The sequence below is a fragment of the Oryctolagus cuniculus genome, chromosome 4 (genome assembly GCF_051225735.1).
Source record: "Oryctolagus cuniculus isolate XC-2025 breed Fujian yellow rabbit chromosome 4, ASM5122573v1, whole genome shotgun sequence".
NCBI lineage: Eukaryota > Metazoa > Chordata > Mammalia > Lagomorpha > Leporidae > Oryctolagus > Oryctolagus cuniculus.
This window is the reverse complement of record NC_142870.1, coordinates 63,733,356-63,754,444: the sequence shown is the minus strand read 5'-3', so window position 1 is coordinate 63,754,444 and position 21,089 is coordinate 63,733,356. Positions and strand designations below refer to the sequence as shown.

The 21,089-nt window shown below is 39.7% G+C and overlaps 1 long non-coding RNA gene across 2 annotated transcripts; it reads left to right on the top strand.

Annotated features, from left to right (window-relative positions):
• The first annotated feature begins 3,944 nt into the window (after positions 1-3,944).
• Positions 3,945-20,091, top strand: LOC149126995 (uncharacterized). 2 transcript variants are annotated; one of them, XR_016232422.1, is made up of 4 exons: positions 3,945-4,182; positions 4,374-4,524; positions 10,508-10,685; positions 19,516-20,091. It is a non-coding gene; the product is annotated as an uncharacterized LOC149126995 (long non-coding RNA). The 2 variants fall into 2 exon arrangements; XR_016232421.1 differs by lacking the exon at positions 10,508-10,685 and having other exon boundaries at positions 3,967-4,182.
• The last annotated feature ends 998 nt before the right edge of the window (positions 20,092-21,089 follow it).

Sequence of the window (21,089 nt, the reverse complement as noted above, 5' to 3'; positions counted from 1 at the left end):
TACTGGATCAGAATTGGAACAGCCAGGACACGAACTGGTGACCATATGGCTTGCTGGCATTGCATAGAAGTCTTTTTTATTTCTTGTGTCTTCTATTTCTTTTTTTTTTTAACTTTTATTTAATGAATATAAATTTCCAAAGTACAGCTTATGGATTACAATGGCTTCCCCCCTGCCCCATAACTTCCCTCCCACCCGCAACCCTCCCCTTTCCCTCTCCCTCCCCCCTTCCATTCACATCAAGATTCATTTTCAATTCTCTTTATATACAGAAGATCAGTTTAGCATATATTAAGTAAAGATTTCAACAGTTTGCACCCACATAGAAACACAAAGTGAAAAATACTGTTTGAGTACTAGTTATAGCATTTAAATCACAATGTACAGCACATTAAGGACAGAGATCCTACATGAGGAGTAAGTGCACAGTGACTCCTGTTGTTGACTTAACAAATTGACACTCTTGTTTATGGCATCAGTAATCACCCTAGGCTCTTGTCCTGAGTCGCCAAGGCTATGGAAGCCTTTTGAGTTCACCAACTCTGATCATATTTAGACAAGGTCATAGTCAAAGTGGAAGTTCTCTCCTCCCTTCAGAGAAAGGTACCTCCTTCTTTGATGACCTGTTCTTTCCACTGGGATCTCACTTGTGGAGATCTTTCATTTAGGTGGTTGTTTTTTTTTTTTTTTTTTTTCCAGAGTGTTTTGGCTTTCCATGCCTGTAATACTCTCATGGGCTTTTCAGCTGGATCTGCATGCCTTAAGGGCTGATTCTGAGGCAAAAAGAGTGCTGTTTAGGACATCTGCCATTCTATGGGTCTGCTGTGTATCTTGCTTCCCATGTTGGATCGTTCTCTCCCTTTTTTATTCTATCAGCTAGTATTAGCAGACACTAGTCTTGTTTATGTGCTCCTTTGGCTCTTATTCCTATCATTATGATCAATTGTGAACAGAAATTGATCACTGGGACTAGTGAGATGGCATTGGTACATGCCACCTTGATGGGATTGTATTGGAATCCCCTGGCATGATTCTAACTTCACCATTTGGGACAAGTCAGCTTGAGCAAGTCCCAAATTGTACATCTCTTCCCTCTCTTATTCCCACTATTATATTTAACAGGGATCACTTTTCAGTTAAAATTTAAACACCTAAGAATAATTGTGTGTTAATCACAGAGTTCAACCAATAGTACTAGAACAAAACAAAGAGAAAATACTGAAATGGATAAAGTATTACATTGTACATCAACAGTCAGGACAAGAGCTGATCAAGTCACTGTTTCTCATAGTGTCCATTCCACTTCAACAGGTTTCCCCTTTGGTGCTCAGGAAGAACATATGACATTTGTCCCTTTGGGACTGGCTTAATTCATTCAGCATAATGTTTTCCAGATTCCTCCATCTTGTTGCAAATGACCGGATTTCATTGTTTTTGACTGCTGTATAGTATGTTTTCTGATTTTCATTGTAGAGATCTTTCACATCCTTGGTTAAATTTATTCCAACATATTTAAAATTTTTGTAGCTATTCTGAATGGAACTAATCTTTCCAAGCCATGACATTATTTATGTATACAAAGGCTATTGATTTCTCTGTGTTGATTTTGTATCCTGCAACTTTACTAAACTCTCTTATGGGTTTTAATAGTCTCTTAGTAAAGTCTTTTGGTTCCCCTATGTATAATATCATATCATCTTTGCTTAAGCAGAGCTAGGGTTCAGACTCCAGGCAGTTTCTCTAACTGGGTTTCAAGACTGAGAAATTTGTTTAACTTTCCTACCACTAGGGCTACTAGCATCCAAAGGGATGTGTCCCTCTGAGATTTCCCTGTTAACCATTTCCTAAGCAAAGGTGATTTTCAGCAGGCCAGGAACTTGGATATTGGCTGCTTGCATAGTGTATTCCATTCTCTATGCTGATATTGCAAGTTGTCATATCCTAAGGAGCTCCTTTCTCTTGCTTTTTGACGTCAGTGCCACTCATCTCCAATTGTGTCTATTCATTTTATTGTTTTAATTTTTCCTAGTAGAAGAGAAAGCAAGCAAGATACAGGGCTTCTATTTTTGACTATGTTGCAATATTCTTCTATGTTGTATATGTTGATATAGAACATATTATATATGTGATAACATTTAACAAAAGGGAAAAACAAACTAGAGTTGTTGGGAAAGACAAAAAGGAGAGTATAGGTCTTGAACTAAGTGCCAGCCCAGAGATGGTTCACTTTTGGAATAGATTTCTGAAAAAGTTTTAAAAGTGGGATCTGCTGTGTACACACAAATGCATACATCTGTACACATAAAATGTACACAAGCACACATATATGAAGACACATAAGAATATATTCAAAATCCCTCAAAGCAGTTATTAATTATCTGTTACACAGTAGGCATCAAGGAAAGAGGTGAGTTGAGCTCCTAAAGCAATAATGCATTGATGGTAATAATTGCCACCCCGATCATAAAGCAGTTTATGAGTCATCTTTATCATCAGGCAATGAGCCCTAGAGGAGTGGTTGAGGAGTGGACCAAGACTCTGTTATGTCTGATTTGTCAACTAGATGTTAAAAAACAACTATTTAATGAAATAGCTAAGGAAACAGGTGAAACACTCCACTTACAGGCCCTGGTATAATAAAATAAACACTGTAAGGCCAAAAGGGGAGATCTGGATAAACATAACTGATAAACATGGACAAGAACTTGTGTTCCATATACGTGTGTGCACCTCTACTCCATTCTGGAAGATCTGAAAGCAGCCATAACCTGATATTGTGACAGATACTTTGCTGTGAGGCATCAAAGCACATCGCTATGGAGTTGCCTGCTCTTACTGCACCTCCTGCATTTTGTTGAACCTTAACTTCTTGAAATCACCTTGCCTGTAAAATGGGATAATAATGCTTGGCTCTCTATGGCAGCTTCAAGGAATAAATAAGCAATGTAGGCAGAGAACATAGTTCATGGTTTGTCACCTACTTAGTGCTCAATAAATAGAATTTTTTTCATCATCATTAATCAATGATTGTCAGTTGATCTGCTTCTCTGAATTAATCAAAACCCATGCAGCAGAAGCAGTACTGAGCAGGTCAGGCTTAGATGGTGGCACTTGGCACTCAATTGCCGTAGAAGCCATGACATTCAGCCAGCTTACTCCTTGGCTGTCTGATATAGGATGAGACTGTATTCATCTCTGGAATGCTGCAACAAAATTACCACAACCTGGGTGACTTAAAACATCAGAAAACTATTCTCTCACAGTGCTGGAGGCCAGATGTCTCAAATCAAATCAGATCAAATCAAATCAACTCAGCTGGGTTTCCCAGCCCCTGGAGGCTCTAGCAGACTCTTTCTTCGTCTTTTCAGCTTGTGATGGCTTTTGGCATCCTTTGTGGCTGTCTCACACTAGTCTCTCCCTCTCCCTTCACTTTACCTTCTCCTCTGTGTGTCTCTTGTAAGGACTCCAGTCATTGGATGTGAAATTTTTTTTATTTATTTCCATGTACTTGAAAGGCAGAGTGAGAGTGCGAGTGAGCAGGAGAGAAAGGGGGTTGGGGGAAGGGAGATATCTTCCATTTACTGGCTCACTCTAAATGCCTGCAACAGCCAGAGCTCGCCAGGCCAAAGCCAGGAGCCTGAAACTCATATGGGTCTCCCAAGTGGGTGGGTGGGGCCCTGGCACTTAAGCTATCATCTGCTGCCCCATGGGATACATTAGTAGGAAGACGGATGTAGGTGGAGGTACATGGACTCAAACTAGCACTATGATATGGCATGCGGGCACCAGGCATCCCAGGAAGCTTAACCAGCTACACCACAATATCTGCCCCCAGGCAGTGGGCTTAAAGCCCACCGAGAGGTCTTCTTGAGGCCTTTAACTTAATTACAATTAAGATCACAATCGCAGGTTCTGGGAATTAGGACACAAGTGTATCTTATGGGGGGAGGGTGTCACAATTCAACCATCTGGTCACTGAGTGACCCACATGAGCTATGTATTCCCCCTGAATGCCCTAAAAGCCAGGTTCCTCATCTTGCTGATGCGGAGATTCCCCTCTGGCCTCAAAAGCCTAATGGCTTGTTATGGAAATCTCTGCCAGCCTGCTGTTAGCTCCTTCTCTGTCTTCAAAAGCTACGTGTGACAGACAGGCTAGTAGTTAGCAGACCACCTAGGGCAGAGGTAATCCCAGGTCCTTGGTTGCTCTAGCCTGATTCTATCTCTTTGGGTTTGAAGTCCCTTCTTTACAAGAATCCAAAAGACCTTCCCTTTTAAGGTCCTTTATAACTAAATATTTGAGCAAATGCTACCTGTCAATGGTAGAACTGACAAACCTGGAAGTGTTTCTAATCTAGTTTCTGATCTTCCTTCAGAAGTATATAGGCCTCTTCTGTGTGACCATAAACCCTTACAAGCGGCTTCTGGGGTATCAGAAGTCGTGGTCGCCTTCAAAGGGTAGAGACGATCAGAGGCTCCACTCACATCTTTGCTGGTGCTGATAATGCTTTCGGGATATGCTTCACAGTAAGTAGCTGCCCTACAAAAACACAAGTAAAAATATCTGATCTACTTTTCCTGCGTGTCACAAAGAAGCACTTAGGCATTGCGAGCACAGCATGGCCCTTACTTTTCTAATCACTTGAAGCCCATGTTTCCTTCCAGATTAAATGTGGGCAAAATAGTAACTACCTCCTAGGGTTAATACAATGATTAGCTTGCATGTCAAGGTGAGATAATGCATTTAGAGTGATCAGGCCAGTGGCTGGCCCAGAGTAAGCACCCCGTGGATATCAACTTCAGTTACATAAAGCATCTTCTGTACTGTCTGACTCAAAGAAGTCATTCTGTAGCTATTATCACACAATGATTCATCAAAGGTTTGAAGTGGCTATTATCCAGTAGTTGATTACCGTTTTGTTTAGAGTGAGGAAATTGGACTAGGATTTTTATATATTCCCATGAAAGGTAAATACAAGAGCAAAAGAAAGTCTATTTTACTCTGCAATGTATAGGTGGTATTTTTTTACTAACTATAAATGGAGCAAATCTTTTTCCTTGTGTCTGGTTGCAAACTGCAGTCAAGGAAATTGTGAATGAATTCATGCCAGCACATACGCCTCTAGTATAAGAATATTCTGACATTTTCCTCTCCTTTGTAAATGAAGTAAATTAGTCTGTATTACATAAATGCTTCCTTGTTTTTCTTCTGACCTATGGTAAGTTTCAATGTTAACAGACACCTATATCTCACTGGGAATAAGACATAAATTCACTGTTAAATTCACTTTTTAATTATTTGATATTTAGATGCAGAAGATATTCCGGGCAAGAGTACGAAACACAGGAAATTGGCATAGTGCTTCAGTCAGCAGTTACTGCAAAAGTGGTGTCAGCTAGTCTGCCTCCATCATTTTAGGAGATCCTTAAGAAGCCATAGAGCACAAGCTGGGCTTAATCACCTTCTTGGAGAGTGTACAACTGTAGCGAATGATCACCTTCACAGACTTCTGGAGTGGCTAATTAAGCAGAAAGGCTGAAAGTCCAATAAATATGAGCCTGGAACAGACAATATGCTGTTGTGGGAAGCCAGACTGGAGGAGACCAAGGTGCACTGAGTAGTAAGAAATAAAAGAGACACTTGGAAGGATTAGAAAAGAGGGTAAAGAGAAAGGAAGGCTGGAATCTCCATGGTTCCCTGTGTATGTTAATTTTGATAGAAAGAGCATCAGGTGAATGCTAGCCCATGGCTGAGCGAGAAGAGGTTGTAAACTGCTTAAGCCCTGCGCCATGCTATGCAGTGCTGATGCCACTCTGTGTGTTGAATTTTTCACTGGCTTCAGTTGACCAAATAGGGATCATCAGGCCTCAGAATCTTAGAGCTAGGCAAGCAGTGAGAGTTCAGGCCTTTGCAGAGAGGATAGATTTTTGTTCTGGTCTTTCAACCAGGTAAAGGAAGACCTTTATCCTATGATGTTTTGGGTGCAGAGGTTGTAAATTTAGCACCGTGTTCTTCTCACGTTACAAAAAAGAAAAAAAAAATCGGATTATCAAAGGAAAAGTAGAAGCCACAAGCCTAAATGCCTGGTGAAGTGATCCATAGGCCTTGTGAGATGATTGAACTTGGCCCTGCAGTAGCCTTGGTAGTGAAAATCTGTTTAACCACAAAAAGAGGAGACCTGGCTCTGATTAGCAAAGATGCTGCCCTGCTTTTTGTTAACAGGAACATTCGGAACAGGCTCTCGATTTTATAAGTCATTAGTCTTTTTCAGCTCTAGATTTCCGCTTATGCTGTTTTTCTAGCCTGTTTTCCCATTTCTCTGAACTAGTTAAATAATATCTGCACACTCTGAAGTTCCATCTAACATTCTACTTTTCTATGAAGGCGTCACTGTGTTAGCCCATGTGATTGGAATTACTTTCATTGAGTAGATCATCTGAACTCGTTAACTGTGTCTCTGAGAGACTGGTGCTGGAAAGACTGAGAACGCTAAACATGGTGTTCAGTGTGTTGCCAGCTCCACAGCCATGAGTGAATCGAGAAACAGACTGGCTAGTGTTCGTACATCTTGGCAGGACAGGTGAGGTGACCCTATCCACCAAGTCATACAGGCTGCTCCCTGACTGCTATGGGGAGTGAAGAGGTGACAAGAGCCACCGGACAATGAACAGGTTGTGGAAAATTCTTTTCCCATCTTTCCTTTGCCCCTTGAGATGATCCTCTTGTCCTCCACACCAACAACCTGAAAGCATAAATTTCATGATTTGTTTCAGTTCTGCTTCAAGGGACATTTACTGGCATAGTTTTTGCTGATTGAACACTTATAGGTATGTCCTTCAAATCCAACCATTGTACCTAAAGGTGAGGGACATCAGTGCCTTGAATGTCCACTCTGGATATTTTGAATTCCTTTATTTACTATGAGATATTAGATGCCCGCAAATATGAAGCAACTTTAGTCTACTTCCTTCACCCTTAACTCCTGGATCAAATCTCAAATGCCTAATGTACCTACCCTCACCTTTAATCATGTTCCATGTGCTAGAAACATTTACCTTCAGAATATATTTACTTTATATATCCTTGGTTATTTTTAATTCAGTTTATCTAGTCTAACTTCATTAATACGGCATTGGGCTTCACAATAATTTGATGGTAACTAGACCACAAAAATTAGCATGCAAAATAAAATTAGATAATGCTGAGTACAAATCAAAATCCATGAGTTATTAAACTATTAGATTTCTCATCTTTCTATTTTGGCATTTGTTATTTTGCCCTTCAGTTTTACCCCAGATGTTGCCTGCTGTTTTTTGCAAAGTAAGAAGTATATCAAAACAGTTACCTGGTCTAGTTTCTAAACCAATCACCATATTCCTGAATGGATTAATTTCTTTAGGTATTGCCACATAAGAAATGCTTGAACACACATGATTTAAGTTCAAGAACTCTGTTACTCACTAAAAAAATAACTGAGATGCATTTTAGGTGTTCTGTTTCCTTTTTTTTTTTTTTTTTGGTGTGCATGAATTTGTTTGATGTACTCATTGAGTCATATGATAATACACAACACAATGCATAATACATAAATGACTTTACAAAAAAAATTTGCCCATAGAGTCCTTTCAATTATTTGGAAATGTTACTAGACCCATACTATTTAGTAAGGATATAATATTTGTAAATCTATAAATTCTTGAATACCATATACTATATAATTACCTCTATAAAATGAGCTTTGAAACTGTGTAGAAAACAAAGCCATGTTGTAGTGCTGGTGCTGGGTGACCATTTGGGATCATTCTATGTTGATGGCCTATTTTGACCCATCAGCTTGGGTACACATGATTCAAATTCAAGACCAATACCATTACAAGTGGCTCTTTATTGTGAACTTCTAGGTCAGTTAGAAATTGGAACAAAGGAAAATATAGTTGAATAATGCCAAGAGTCTACCACATTCTAGGTGTGATAATTTCATGGGAAGAGAAGAAGATTGACAAGGGGAGAATGTATGAAATGAAATTTGCCCAGGGGCCAGCGCTGTGGCATAGTGGGTAAAGCTGCCGCCTGCAGTGCCAGCATTCCATATGGGTGCCGGTTTGAGTCCTGGCTGCTCCACTCCCTATCCAGCTCTCTGCTGTGGCCTGGGAAAGCAGTGGAAGATGGCCCAAGCCCTTGGGCGCCTGCACTCACATGGGAGACCAGGAAGAAGTTCCTGGCTCCTGGCTTCAGATTGGAGCAGCTCTGGCCATTGTGGCCATCTGGGGAGTGAATCAGTGGATGGATGGGAGATTGGAAGACCTCTCTCTCTCTCTCTCTCTGTCTCTCCCTCTCTCCCTCTGCCTCTCTATAACTGCATTTCAAAAAAGTAAATCTTAAAAAATAAAGAAATTTACCAAGAGATAGATATAAAGAAGAGATAAATATAAGAGATAGGCTATGGTATTTTGTTATTTGGTAAATAACAATTTGGTTTTTTTAAAAAAAAGATTATTTATTTGAAAGGCAGAGCTACAGAGAAGCAGAGAGAGAGAGAAAGAGATCTTCCATCTGCTTGTTCACCCCCCAAATAGCCACAGTGGCCGGAGCTGAGCTGATCCGAAGCTAGGAACCAGGAGCTTCTTCTGGATCTCCCATGTGAGTGCAGGGGCCAAAGGACTTGGGCCATTTTCTACTGCTTTCCTAGGCCATAGCAGAGAACTGGATCAGAAATGGAGCAGCTGGGACTTGAAGCAGCGTCCATATGGGACACCAGCACTGCAACTGGCAGTTTTAACACTATGCCACAGCCTTGGCCCCAACAATTTGTTTTTGCTACTTAGGTCAATATCAACCAGAAGAGAAGCATTGCAGATAAATGAACTGTCATAGTTGTTGTATAAGTTGTCATATATTAAGTCAGTCTCTTCCTTCCATGTTTTTTTTTAAGAATTCCCATTCCAAAATAATACTTTATAACCAAATTTTGAGATGAGCTTTTGAATACTACTTAATGAAGCGTGAATGACCTGGACTTGGAGGGCTGGCCATATTAGAGTTCTGCTAAAAACATACATTATTGCATTTCTCTTGAAATGCATAAAATCATGCATAAAATCACATCATGCAAATATTCTGAAATGCAGAACCATTGACAAATGACAACTCCTATTATTTTGTAACATAGTTTCATATACGTCTTTACTTTTTCTGTAGTTGTAAAACTAGTATCTGAAAACATACATATGAAAGCAATCCCAGAACATTCAAAAGGTCTTTGAATAAAGTCTAAAACATTATTAGATTCCTCAACAATATTTAGCCACTTCATCACTAGTACAAAACTTTTTGAGGCATCTTCAAACATTTCATGGAAAATGAGTATTATAAAAAGACTGTATATGGATTTCACATATTTTTGCACAAAATTAAACATCTTGAAATTCATTTTGTCCACAAACTTTTTGAAGTGCACTCATATAATTAGTTGTCTGAGAAGCTTCATCTTAATACTTTCAAATTCATCTTAATACTTTCAAATTCCTTTCCACTCTTAGTAGGGAAGCTTATCCAACAAATTACGACTGTGTTATGCATTTTATTACATTCTACAAATCTGAGTACCTTCTCTTTCTAAATTTGCTCTACTCCTTACATCAAGTTGGTTTAGTAGGCACTTCCCACATTTACAATAGTAATTTATTCTATTCTTGCCTATCGCCTCCCTATATAGCATATTTTTCTCTGGATATTTGTTATTGGGAGAAAATACTTTAAGTAGCTTTTGATAACAGGAAACCCCATGATAGAGGAAGAAATTGGATCTCAAAATTTCATTTCATGAATCCATTGTGTGCCAAGAATGAGTGGCAGGCAGCCACAATATAATTTACAGTGAAATTTGCAGAAGACTTCCTGTTTGAGTCTCTGGGCATAATTAAATAATGTAATTGCCTACATTTGGCAAGTTTCCATCCAAATCCTTAGAGCTGCTTGGGCCACACTTATATCTGTTTGCAGTGTCTTCTAGTCATAACAGGTACTGAAGTAGGGCTTGGGGTTTATTAGACTGCTTAGGGATGTTTGGCTGCAATGGGAAAGATGGAAATCTGAAAAGAAGAAAGAGAGGGAAAGGAAGGAAAGCAAGGGGAAAAAGAAAATTTTTCAAAAGGAAATAATAAAGGAAAAGGGAGGTAAAGAAAAGCATGGCAATTAGAAAGAATGATAAAGAAGGAAAGAAAAAGTTAGAAGAGTAGAAGGGAGAAAAGTAGAGAAGTAAAATAAAAACAAAGATGGAGAAATGGAAAGAAGGGAGAAAGAAAAGAGAAGGAAAAAAATGAAAATCGGGTCTCCCTCAAATCAAAAACTGCAGGTTACATTCTCATAGGTAGTACTATGTGTGCTTGTAAGCATATTCTTCCTCATTTGCACACATTTGCATATATGCTTGTGGGTGTGGTTCCATTGTCCTGCATTTTTTAGCTCATTCAATCTATCTACAGGTAGCCTCTCTCCTTCCTTTCCCAGGCTGATGTTCTGCTCTGACATCTTCCCAGGATGCCTTCTGCCCTCCTCATCCCAAAACCTCTTGCTGTCACTGCATGGCCTCCTTAACTGTACTGGCATTCTGACATGGGCACTGTCACTTCTGGACCATCTTCTCCCTTGCTAGATCCTGCCTTATGGCTTCTCATCGAGGAAGAAGGTATGCCAAGGTTTGTTTTGAAACATAAATCACATCTTCCCCCCACTTAAAATCTGTCTCTGTCTCTCTTTGTCTTTTTTCTAAAAGAATTGATTGATTGATTGATTGATTGGAGAGGTAGAGTTACAGACAGTGAAAGGGAAAGACAGAGAAAAAAGTCTTACTACCTTTGGTTCACTCCCCAAATGGCTGCAATGGCTGGAGCTGCACTGACCCAAAGCCAGGAGCCAGGTGCTTCTTCCCAGTCTCTCATGCAAGTGCAGGGGCCCAAGCACCTGGGACATCTTCTACTGCTTTCCCAGGCCACAGCAAAGAGCTGGATTGGAAGAGGAGCAGCCGGCACTAGAACTAACACCTGTAAGCAAAGGATTAACCTACTGCACCATGGGCCAGCCCCTCTCTCTCTGTTTCACACAGAGAAAAAATAAAGCCCTACCCTTTCCTATGTTCCAAGTGGCTTATGTGATATGGCATTTATCTCTAACTTCGTTTTAAGGTCCTCTGTCTGTTACTTAGTAAAGTGCAGCACAGCTGGACTTTTCTTTTGATTCAACAAAAATGCCAACTATTCCTATATCAGAACTGCTGGAAAATCTACTTACCTGTTAGAATATGCACTTCTCAAGGGCAGGGACCTTGATAGTTTTTCTTGCATAGTATCCTAGAACACAGCAGATTTTCTGGAACATAGCAAATGCTTAATGAAAGCTTGCTGAATAAATAAAAATTTGCTAAGCATATGTAAGGCTCTTCAAAGTATTCAGGAAAATGCAAAAAAAAAAAAAAAAACCACTATGGGTGAGTTTTAAAATTTTTGCAACAACATAAATGTACCTTTTAATCTCATTTTACCATGAACTTTTTGAAGTCCACATATAGTGTTTTTCTCATTTCTAGATAAGAACACTGAGGTACAGATTGAATAAAGCACACAAGAATATGCAGGAGCAATCGGCAAAGCTGGGGCTGGCAGTCAGGACGGCTGCTAGTCCTGACAATCATTCTGGTTCCCTCCAGACAATTCCTGGTACCATCTCATCTTAAATCAATGTGGCATTTTTTTAAACTTTTTGGAAGTAGTTGCTTAGAGTTTTGTTTCTAGTGAAGCAATTGCACTTATTTGAAAAGCTTGTGGAGGAGATTGTGTTCTGTATACAATAGGGAGAACTCACTGGGAGGTTCTTTAGAGCTGAGGTATGCTGTCATCTGCAGACATTGATAATATCTGCGAGTGTTTATTGAACTGATTAATTTTCTTCTAAGCTATGTAAGTGTGAGTCTTTATCTACTTCTCAACCAGATTTGCTTGAGAAATCCTGGGTGATTTTTCAACTGTGGGACAAGAGGAAAAATATATATTCTACCTAATTCTGTCTCAAAATAAAGAACTTCATACTAGTGTAAGATTCTGGAGCTGAGGATTATTCCAGAGCAATTAAAAAAAAAGTCTGATTTGAGGGGCTGTAACAGTGTAGCTTCAGTAATTCTGTTAGCTTTGTTAGACCTCAGTTTATTCATACTAAAATTTAAGGAGCTCAACCAATTAGAGAATCAATGTTCTTTTTTTAAAAAAAATGATTTTTTTTAGCTTTTATTTAATAAATTTAAATTTCCAAAGTACAACTTTTGGATTATAGTGGCTTTTTCCCCCATAACCTCCCTCCCACCCACAACCATCCCATCTCCCACTCCCTCTCTCATTCCATTCACATCAAGATTCATTTTCAATTATCTTTATATACAGAAGATCTACTTAGTATTTACTAAGTAAAGATTTCAACAGTTTGCACCCTCACAGACACGCAAAGTATATAGTACTGTTTGAGTACTAGTTATACCATTAATTCACATAGTACAACACATTAAGGACAGAGATCCTACATGGGGAGTAATTTGCAGTGACTCCTGTTGTTGATTTAACAATTGACACTCTTATTTATGACGTCAGTAATCACCCGAGGTGTTGCGGTGGATTCGTTCTGAGAGGAGGAACATGGTGGGGGCAAGAGGGACAGAGTCACCACACAGACCCCGGGAGTCAGGTGAAAGCGGGCCAGAGGCAAGCAGGCCACAGACTCATTTATTGCAGTTGGTACAGTAGCTTAAATAGCCAAGGCAGCCAATCCGATCAAGGGGCGGTTTATGCCCTAACCAATCACAGCCTGTTGCCAGGCAGGCTCCGTTTGCCATGTGGTTTCCAAAGCCATCCAATCACAGCCTGTTGCCAGGCAGGCTCTGTTGCCAGCTGGTTTCCCAGGGATTTTCCTAGGGGTTTACGAAGCCACTCCTGAGTATCTGACGCTCGCTTGCCAGCAGCCATCTTGGCATGGCCTTCTCATTCCACCACATTTCTCATTCCACCACACCGAGGCTCTTGTCATGAGCTGCTGAGGCTATGGAAGCCTCTTGAGTTCACCAACTTGTATCTTATTTAGACAAGGCCATAGTCAAAGTGGAAGTTCTCTCCTCCCTTCAGAGAAAAGTACCTCCTTCTTTGATGGCCTGTTCTTTCTCTGGGATCTCACACAGAGATCTTTCATTTAGGTTTTTTTTTTTTCCCCAGAGTGTCTTCACTTTTCATGCTTGAGAAACCCCCATGCCTTTTCAGCCAGATCTGAATGCCTTAAGGGTTGATTCTGAGGCCAGAGTGCAGTTTAGCCCATCTGCCATTCTATGAGTCTGCTGTGTATCCTGCTTCCCCTGTTGGATCGTTCTCTCCTTTTTAATTCTATCAGTTAGTATTAGCAAGCACTAGTCTTATTTATGTGATTCCTTTGACTCTTAATCCTATCATTATGATCAATTGTGAACTGAAACTGATCACTTTGACTAGTGGGATGGCATTGGTACATGCCACCTTGATGGAATTGAATTGGAATCCCCTGGGACATTTCTAACTCTACCATTTGGGGCAAGTCAGATTGACCTTGTCCCAAACTACATCTCCTCCCTCTCTTATTCCCACTCTTATATTTAACAGGGATCACTTTTCAGTTAAAATTTAAACACCTAAGAATAATTGTGTGTTAATTAAAGATTTCAACCAATGGTATTAAGTAGAACAAAAAATACTAAAAGGAATAAAATAATAAGTAAAATTTATTTGAGAGGAAGAGTTACAGAGAGAGAGAGGGAGACACAGAGAAAGGTCTTCTATCCACTGGTTCATTCCCCAAATGGCCACAGCAGCCAGAGCTGGGCCAATCCCAGGAGCCTCTTTAAGGTTTCCCACGTGGATGCAGGAGCTCAAGAATTTGGGTCATCTTTCACTGCTTTCCTAGGCCATAAGCAGAAAGCTGGATCAAAAATGGAGGAGCCAGGACTAGAACTGGTGCCCCAGAGGAAGGCTGAGCCTACTATGCCAACAGTGCTGGACCAGAGAATCAATGTTCTACAATTATGTATCTATATGGAGAAAACAATAGCAATAATTTTCTTAAGTTTCAAAGTGAAAGAAGAGTGTTTGGAGGTGGGTAGAAGGTGCAGCAGAGTTAAATGAATGTGCATGGTGTGTGTGTGTATGTGTGTGTATAAACGCATCAGATTATTTAAGCCTTAAATGATAAGATGTAGTCACATAGTTAGCATAGACAAGAGGTCAGAGGAAGGAGGCATCAGCCATCATGTGTGGTGGCCAATGGGAGTTTTATAAAGAAACAGAATGTTTGGTTGGGACATGAAGGGGACTTAACCAGATAGAGTGAAGAATGGGAGGGGGGGGTGGTACACATATCCAGAGAGGGCAATGCAAGATCAGGGAGCAAAGAAATTCAGTTGACTGGGGGAAAGGACATGCCTGGAGGAATAATGGAGATTTTTAGAACATTCTTATTTATTTAAAAGGAAGAGAGAGAGAGAGAGAGAGACAGAGACAGAGACCTTCTGTCTGCTGGCTCACTCCCCATATGGTCACAATAACAATTTCTGAGTCAGGCTGAAACCAGGAGCCAGGAACTCCATCTTGGTCTTCTGCATGGTATCAGGTGCCTAAGTACTTGGCATTTTTATCTGCTGACTTCCCAGGTGTATTAGCAAGGAACTGGATTGGAAAGTGGAACAATTGGGGCTTAAACTGGCACTCTGTTATGGGATCACAAGTATCATCCTAACCTGCTGAGCTGCAACACTGTCCCCATAGTGGAGAAGTTATTCTGGTCATTTCTGAAGTCAGGGAATTGGTAGGTTATGCATATGCATGTATGCATCTGTGCATTTTGTAAGTTGGTGGGGTAATAAGAGTTCATAATTTATTGAGGGCAATGTGTGGGATAATTAAGCTGGTGTGGTAGATAGGATGGCCTGGAGGTAGAAGTCTTGGAGAAAACATGGCAATAATTCTAGTATGAGATGACAAGACACTGTCTAGGATACTCTCCATGAGAATGGGAGAAATGGGGTTGGATTCATGGAAGAAAAGACAGGTGTTGGCAATGAGTAGGATTGAAATAATAGAGAGCCTTGGGTCAAAACACCAAGTTATGTGATTTGACTGGGACAGTGATATAGCCATGAACAGAAAAGCAAGTTATGGGATAAGAATGAATTTCATGTAGTCATTCAAAAGATGATTATTGTGAGACTCCTATGTGTGTCAAAGGCACCACATTTTCTGCATGGAAGATAGAGTGGTGAACAATACAGGTCTCTACCTTACATTCTAATATAGACCATGATAAACAAATACATAATTTCATATATATATATATAATTTCATGTAGTAGTGAGTTTGTAAATAAAAATTATGAGTTAATGCTTAGAATTGGGATTTGATAAAATTGTAAGTGCTTTTTAAAAATGATTTTTTAAAAATAAAATTGTATTTATCTGAGAAGCAGAGAGAGAGAGTCAGACATAGGGCTCCCATCTGCCGCTTCACTCCCGAAGGTGTAAAATGGCCAAGGCTGTGCTGGCCTGACACCAGGAGCCAAGGATTTAGTCCAGATCTCCAACATGGATGGCAGGGATCCAAGTACTTGAGCCAAAACTGCTGCCTTCCAGGATCTGCATTGGCAGGATGCTGGTGTCAGAAGTGGGAGCTGAGACTCAAATCCAGGTACTCCAATATGGAGAATGGGCATCTTAACCTCTAGGCTAAATGTCCACTCCCCAGTGGTTATACTTTATATAAAATGATCAGGCAATTTATCTCTGAGAAAGAAATACTTTTTCAGATTCCTGAATGATTAATGGAGCAAATAGAGCAAGGTTTCCAGGAATACAATTCTTGGAGGGAAAGAACAATAATTTCAAAGACAATGAGGCAAGAATGCATGCAGTTTATCCTTGGAATTGCAACAGGGCTGCTATGAGTGGTGGAAAGGATAGAGTAATAGGTGGAGAAAAAGACAAGGATCAGACCAGGCAGAACTTTTCAAGCCATGGCAGGGAGAGTTTAAAGCTTATTTCAAATGCTATGGGAAGTCCAACAAAAGAGGGATGCTGAACTGATTGAATTTTAAAGGTTTTGCATTTGAGATACACCACTGAGGGCAATAATGCTCGTATGGGATTAGAATGGGATGAAGTTGTAGTTTCAGGCTAGCAAATCAATGGTAATATTTCTTCCAGTCCATTATACACAGATTAAGTGTAATATCCATCTGGAAGTGTTTTGACTACTTGGTCTTCAAATGCATATCACCTCTCCCAACAGATAGGGAAGTTCTGTAAACCACACACCTCAACCATGGGTGCAACTGAGAATGTGTAAGTGACTTTCCTACCTTCCTTCCATCTAATCCTAGAATACGATCTTTTTGATCTTCCGGTGATTAGCACTGTCAAATCTCATATTCTTGACATGAATCTATGTCCTATGCAGGCCATATATTTACCAAGAGATCCATGTGAAACCTTGGGGCTGCTATGGAATAGTCATGGTTATCCTGAATTCCTTTAAGTTACTGAATCATTGCTGGAGTGAGGCGGGGTAGGGGGGTGGGGGTAGTGGCAGTGGCGGTGCTGATTGATTATTGTAAAAGACTGACATCTGGTGGTACAAATTGGGTATAGTCAGCCTACTTGTTTAGCCATTATCATTTTGGGGGCCATTTTTAAAGATGATCTGTAATTTTTTCTATGTGTTTGTCAAATAAGAACTTTAGAGCATTCAGAAACATGATAAAAAATTTAAATCTTAGAAACATGAAGAATTTCCTAAAATATGAGCATTTTTCCATATTGCAAAAGAACCAGGGGGTAGGCATTTGGCCTAGTGGTAAACAAAATGGTTAAGACACTGGCATTCCATATTGGATTGTCTGGATTTAAGTCCCAGCTTCCCTTTGGATTCCAGTTTCCAGGTTGCTGCTATGTGTACTCTGGGGGGCAGCAGGTAGTGGCTCAAGTAGTTGTTGGATGTTTGCCATCCACACTGGAGACCCTGTTTGAGTTCCTGCCTTCTGGCTTTGACCTATCAAGGCCCTGATCATTGTGGGCATTGGGACCTTTGTCTGTCTCTCCGCTTCTCAGAGAGAAATAAAATTATAAAATTTAAACTTAGATATAGAAAATCACAACATAGAGGCTGGGTACTCACTGAAGGAACCAAGGAAATGAAGTGTTGTGTTATTCCATATCTGCATTTCATTGTGTGATAAAGAAAAACCTAAAGAGGAGCTCAGAAAACGTCACTGGGAACAAGTGTTGGGCAGTCAGAGGTTTAATGTAATCTGCCAAGTCAGTGCAGTGATAATGTGCTGCTGACAGCATGCCTTGGTGTTAGCCTGGGTTGTGTTTCCTGACTAGAGGACTCACGCCAGGAGTCTTGGACATATCAGAAGTGCAGTGTTAAACACAGTAGCTGATTTGTGGCTTCCTTGAAAGATGTTCTCAGCTTCCTAATGGTGAGGCTGTGATGTGACAGGGTTACTCTGCTGATGTTTGCTGGATGCAGACCCCAGGTCTGGCTGCTTCCTAGCCTTTGAAACAGCTCTGCTCGCCAGATAATTTTACAAAACATTTTTTGTCCTTGGGCCCTTAGCCAAGAACCTAGGCCAAATTCTTGTTTTCAAAGTTTTGCCAACACATTTTTTTTTTTTTTTTTGTAAACACCAGTTGAAGCTATTGCAATTGAATCAGCTTTTGGCTTTCACCAGCCTGATCTCCTAGGAGACATGAACACAGGATGGACAAGTTAATAGAGGGTAAAAATTGATTGCTGATGTTTGGGCCTAGATTATGGATTTTTGGGGGGAGTTGTTTACAAGTAAGTTGTGAGCTGTAACAGTAAAGTGTGACTATTGGTCAACTATTTTCTAAGGACTTGCAAAATTCTTTAAGCTGTTTAATGAATGTTTTCCCTGCTGTAAACTTTTACCTGGTGGCTACAACTCCCTTGACTCTCGCTTTTCTTCCTATGGACTAGTCACTGAGACAATGCTGAAGAATACTATCTATGGAAATATGGATTGTTAATTGTCAAAGCAAAGTCTGGTAATAATAATAATAATGAGAAATGGAAGAAAGCACCTTAGAGTCCCCACTCTTTTTAAACTTAGATATGGGTGCTTATTTCTGTGATCCTCTAAATTCTCCTGACTTTATTCCAGAGGAGACATATATTAAAGACTGACACAGGAAATATTTAAGGAAAGAAAAACCACATCATCATAGATTTGCAAGTAAAGGAATCCCTGCTCCTGGTAAGACATGCATTATCATACACTCTTTTTAAGGGACCTTGAAAGAGACCCTAATTCCCCTGGAAATAGAGAGCTGCTTTGGTCCAAATTTACTTACTTATTGTGAAAGTGGCCATTGTCAGGATTGTGACTTTGGAGCATATGGAAGAATAGAAAATTCTTTCAAATCTATGGAAAACACCATTTTTAAATTTTGTATATATCTTTACAGTTTTACTTATTTTTATCTACTTGGGGTTGCTTGTGCATGGTTGTTTTGATGTCTTTTTGTTTGTTTTAAACAAAGATTGTAATCATGCTACACTTAATATTTGGTAACAAGTTTTTGTTTCAGTTTATAGTTACTAACATTTAAAGTATTATTACAAACTCCTCATGCACATTTAAATATGTACTTAATATTTTATTAGGCATGTCCCACTGTTTACTGAGATATTCTCCTATTGTTAGAATTAAATTTTTAAATTTTTTCCCTTCCCTTTGATGAATGTCTTTGGGGGTAAACACTCTTTCTGTATACTGATTCACCTTCTGCCAGATTGCTAGAAGTGAAATTATGAGGTAAGGTTATGAATTTTTTATTGTCTCTTGATATGTGTTCTAAATTAACCATTAGAAAGATTGTACCAATTTTCACCCTCCTGGAGTGTATGATAATGCATGTCTTACCAGGAGCAGGGATTCCTTTACTTGCAAATCTATGATGATGTGGTTTTTCTTTCCTTAAATATTTCCTGTGTCAGTCTTTAATATATGTCTCCTCTGGAATAAAGTCAGGAGAATTTAGAGGATCACAGAAATAAGCACCCATAGTACTTTCTGCCATAACCATGAAAGGCAAAATATTTTATTTCATATAGCCAATTAGTGATATGTTATTGGAACAGAGAGGAGAGAAGAGGGGCACTGAAAGAGAGATCTGAAAATACTGGAAACTCCACAAGCCAAGTTTTGTGTCTTCCTAATTCTCTTTTAAAGGGCTGAAAAGGCTGCAGGTGACCAAATGCCAACAGGGCTGATTTGCATTGCTTTGAACTGAGCTGTCACATGCTGGGTCTATGGCACTCTGTCTCATCCCTGCCAGCCCACAGCCAGAGTGTGGGGAGGTGTGACACACAGCAGGGGTGAGTTGCATACTGGAACCATTAGGCAAATGAAGACAAAGCCATCTGTTTCCCTTTTTACAGCAAGCCATGGACATCTTGGGCTTTCTTCATCATGAGAAGTGTGGATGCTATAAACTCACTGGAGCCATCACGTACTTTGGAAACATGAATTTTAAATAGAAACCCAGAGAAGAGCAGCCAGAAGCAGATGACACAGAAAGTGCAATTTATTTTGAAGACATGGCATACACTTCCCTTCAAATCCCTGGTCTCCAGCCCATTTGCTTTTTCCTTGTATTTGACCTCACACCTTAGTTTTTAGAAAATATTGAAATTAATCAATACCATCTTGCTTGATTGCTGTTCCTCAAAATTATTCCTTCAACCATCATTCTGATGTAGAATCTTCCTGTCACAGAATAAGAAGCACTCATCAATTAAATTTTTGACCAAGACATTGTTTGCTTTTAGCATAAGACTGTTGAGAAAAACAGACAAAGGATCAAATTACCATAAAATGTATTAATTGATCTAAAGGAGGTGTGAACAAAGACCCTTGGAATTCCAAAGGCAGAGTTACTAACTCCACAATGTTGAGACCACAAGGCTTCATTTCCTGTTACTTTTTTATTCACATTTTAAAAATCAATAGTTTTGTTTGCTTACCAAAAATATTTGAGGCATTTTACAATCAATGATCTGTCTAGAATAAACACTAAAATAGTTGGTAACTTTGGGATCTGCAAGGAGGGAAGGCCTACACTTCCGGGAATGGAGAGGCCTGCTTCCGGGAAGAAAGTCCTTGTCAAGGTCCCTGCGGGTGCCTAAAGGTCAACCAGTGAGGATCAGACCCGTCTCAACCTTTAACCCTCATGCCCTGAATCTATAAAAGGAGCTCTCCCAATCTCTGACGTGCGACTTCTCCGACCACCCACTCTGCTGCTCTGTTGGGACCGAGGACCTCGCCCGAGAGCGGAACCCCAATAAAAGCCTGTGAATTAATTGATTCGTCTGCCTGGGAAGATTTGTTGCCTGCCGGACACCTTACAATAGTAAGTCAGGATAATGTAAAGAAGGAAGCATAGTTATTATAATTATTAAGTTTACTGTTAACATTCCTTGCAAATGAAACCAAAAGAGAAAACCCATCTATGCGACTTTCTCAAAGAATTTTTTTTCAAATTTTGTCTTTAAATGTAAAATATATGTTACATAAAATTTGTCATTTTAGACCTTTTTTAAGTATACAGTCCTGTGGCATTAAATACCTTTACATCACCATCACCAACATCAATTTCTAGAACTTCTTGGTCATCCCAAACTGGAACTCTGTACCAATGATTTAATAACTCTCCATTCCCTTCTTCCCCCTGTCCTTTGCAACTATTCTCTGACTCTCCGAATTTCACTATTCTTGCTGTCCCATGTATGCGGAATCACGTGATGTTTGTCTCTTTGTGCAGAGCTTATTTCACTTAATACGTCTTTAAGATTCATCCATGTTGTAGCATGTTTGAGAATTTCATTCCTTTTCAAATATTGGGTTGCATCAGTTTTTTGGCTATTGTGAATAACTGCTTTGAATATTGGTACACAAATGTCTGCTTGAGTCCATGCTGTCAATTATTTTGTTCATATCCCCAGAAGTGAAACTG